We start from the raw sequence: 3814 nt of genomic DNA on the forward strand, positions 1-3814 counted from the left end.
AGGCCATATCTAGTTATACAATTCTACTATATTCTATTCTATATACATATGTATATCATATTTGTTTTTAGATACTATTTCCATTATGATAAGCTAAAATAATAATAAATATAGATTTAATTAAATAAATACAATACTACATATTATTAAACATGCAATTAAAATGCATTTCAAAAATATAATATGTAATACTAAATGTTAATAGATTTTTCAAATAAAAACGTTCTAAACTTATTTAGTTTTTCAGTTTAGCTAAGGCCTTTCAAATGACTATTTCAAAAATGTATCTCTTTGGACTATTAGTAATAGTGGCAAAGGTAATAATTTAAAGTAAAAATATTAGTGTTGTATATAAAAATATTAATATGTATGTACTTTAAAATTTTTAGATCACAACAATGAATGCTGAAGTGGATTGCAATGAACATCCACCCCATGTGGTAAATAGATTTATAAAATGGTAAAATGATTAAAGTATGACAAATACTCTATATATCTACTTACTTACAGCATATCCATGAATGTTGTGAATTATCAAATGTTATATTGGAGGACTTCAAAGATAAATGTGGATCTATACTAGAAGAGAGAGATGGAAATGAATCAAGTGATTTTGGACCGCCCCATGGACATCCTCATGGACCTCACGGCCATGGGCCTCATGGTCATGGACATCGTCGAGGACCTCCACATCATCATCGACATCATCATGAAGTATATTTTGGAAATTATAATTCATATAGTGGACTCGTTTATTAATTTCACTTTTCTTTTCTAGTGTTTCTTTTCGTGTGTTTTCAATGAGACTGGTATTTTAATAGACGGTGAATTGGTGGAAGATAATGTGAACTTATATTTAAATGAACTATTTGATGATTCAGAATACGTTGAGTTGATAAATAACAAACTTCTGTATTGCAATGAAAAACGTAATGAATTTATATTAAATAAGCCCGATCATATGCATGGTCCACCCAGTTGTGATACTAAACACGGTGGAATGTTAATAGGCTGTGTTAGTATGGAAATGTTCAATGATTGCCCGCAGTCCGCTTGGTCAGATACAGATGAATGCAATGCAGTACGAGATCATTTTAATCAATGTTCTTACAAGGAAACAGAAGATGATATCGAAGAAGAGGAAATTTAAATATGTATCTACGTATACTTTATTTTCATATAATAAAATAAATAACATGAAAAATATGATAGCATGCCAAACATTAAGAGACGCGATATCTAAATTTGATTTTTTTTAACCAGAGTCAGGAATTACTAGAAAAATTTTATGAAAAAGAGAGAACCTATATTATTACAATAAAGACAGGTCCTACATGTCAGGGTCTCAAAGCTTACAAGGGCCTTTTCAAGAAGTGTAATAATTAACTGATAACCTGATTGTAGGTTTTCGTTAAAAATTATTAGAGTTTCCATCAGTGTATACTAAAATCAAAACTTTTATAGATTGTGAAATTGTGGAGGAAATCGTATCGCAAGCCCTAATTAAATTTTTTTTTAATATTTAGCGAAAAAAAACTTTTAGTGAAAAAAAAATTCGGGTTAAAAAAATATTTTTTCAGATTTTGACCCATTGTAGGTCCAACTTACTATGGTCATATATACGTCGTTGCAAAGAAATATCTATCATTAGATATCCATATTATCTATATTAAGACTTACTAATCCAGATATAGGTAAACAATCGAGGTTGTCCTGGTTTTTTCCTCATATCACAGACATTTGTGGACCGATTTTGCTGATTTTAAATAGCAAACTTCTCGAAAGCATGTCTGACAGAATTATTGAAGATTTGGATCCCGAAGATATCTAATTTGATTTCAACAGACAGACAGACGGACATGGCTTAATCGACTCCGCTATCTATAAGGATCCAGAATATATATACTTTATAGGGTCGGAAATGATAAATGTAGAAATTACAAACTTATATATACCCTTCTCACGAAGGTGAAGGGTATAAAAATATTGGTTTGTTTCGGATTAGACATTATTTTGATTTTTTCCCCGATTATTAGGTCCTGTTTCCACCTGAAACCATCATTGTTTATCATAGAAACGATTTAAAATGAATTTCTATTTGAATTCATATTTGTTCTTCTTGATATCAGATAATACATAGATAAAAAAGGATACTTAAATCATGTTTACTTTGAAAAATTATAATTCTGGCACTATTCCATTTAGGCATGTTTTATAGATCAATTTGTTTAAAATCAATAAATGTTAAAATTCCATCAATGATTTCTATGACAAACACCTCCTGCCTGCCATCAAATTGATTATACCAAAGATCGAAAATAACTCGTCCATATATAATAAAACCCAAATTGTGATTTATATTTTTGTGATAAAAATAAATCACTGAAAATAACAGTTATAAAATGATTTTTATTTAAATGGTTTGGTATGACCTTTATTCGTTTTTGTTGTTTTTTAATGGTTTGGTGTGTGATAAACAATTCATTTGTTTTTGTCCTTAATAACTGATACTTTCCTTTTACAATAACATACATACAATAACATATTATTAGTAATTTTTAACAAATTATGGAAATAATATGTAAAGTATGAAGTCTGAGTAACAGAAATGGGAATTTTGTTCTAAATTGTTATTAATCTTTTGATAAATTTTATATATTTAAGCGTTGATTTGCATCAAATGCATATTTGCGATTTTTTTTTCATGTTCGCAAATAAAAGTCACAAGCTGACCTTTACGAAAAAAATAAATTATAAATCACTCATCCAGAAAATGTTCTCGAATAAATCAAAAAAATATTTTTAAATGACTGCGAATGTGAAATTACCATTGAAATGAAAGTGAACCCGTTATTTTCGGTCTCTGGATTATACCAATATTAATACAAATTACTGCCTTTATAAAGACATAGTTATATCGAATATTTTTAGAATGAATATATTGTAAGGCTATCTTTTTGACCTATGTATGTATATCTGGATTGTCTATATCACTAATATAGACAATATGGATATCTAATGATAGATATTTCAAAGACTTTTGCAACGACGTATATAAGACCATAGTTGGACCTACAATAGTAAAAATCAGAAAAAAAAAATTTTTAACCCGAATTTTTTTTTTTGAAAAAAACAAAAAAAAATTAAATTTAAAAAAGAAACAATTCGAAAATAAAATTAGTTTTGAAGTATAATTTGGTGAAGGGTATATAAGATTCGGCACAGCCGAATATAGCTCTCTTTCTTGTTATACCCTTCACCTTCGTGAGAAGTGTATATATAAGTTTGTCATTCCGTTTGTAATTTCCACAATATAATTTTCCGACCCTATAAAGTATGTATATATATTCTGGATCCTTATAGATAGCGGAGTCGATTAGCCATGTCCGTCAGTCTGTTGAAATCAATTTTCTGAAGACCCCAGATATCTTCGGGATCCAAATCTTCAATAATTCTGTCAGACAGGCTCTCTAGAAGTTTCCTATTTAAAATCATCAAAATCGGTCCACAAATGGTTGAGATATGAGGAAAAAACCAGGGCAACCTCGATTTTTGAACTATTTTTGACCTATATCTGGATTACTAAGTCATTAATATAGACAATATGGATATCTAATGAGAGATATTTCAAAGACCTTTGCAACGACGTATGTATATAGTAAATTAGACCTACAATGGGTAAAAATCGTAAAAAATATTTTTTTGACCCGAATTTTGAAGTATAATTTGGTGAAGGGTTATAAGATTCGGAACAGCCGAATATAGCTCTCTTACTTGTTTTTAATTTATATACTCACCACTTAGGTTTTTGACA

The 3814-nt window shown here is 28.9% G+C and overlaps 1 pseudogene; it reads left to right on the forward strand.

Annotated features, from left to right (window-relative positions):
- The first annotated feature begins 236 nt into the window (after positions 1-236).
- LOC135961456 (uncharacterized) lies at positions 237-1150 on the forward strand (annotated as a pseudogene).
- The last annotated feature ends 2664 nt before the right edge of the window (positions 1151-3814 follow it).

The sequence above is a fragment of the Calliphora vicina genome, chromosome 5 (genome assembly GCF_958450345.1).
Source record: "Calliphora vicina chromosome 5, idCalVici1.1, whole genome shotgun sequence".
Lineage (NCBI taxonomy): Eukaryota > Metazoa > Arthropoda > Insecta > Diptera > Calliphoridae > Calliphora > Calliphora vicina.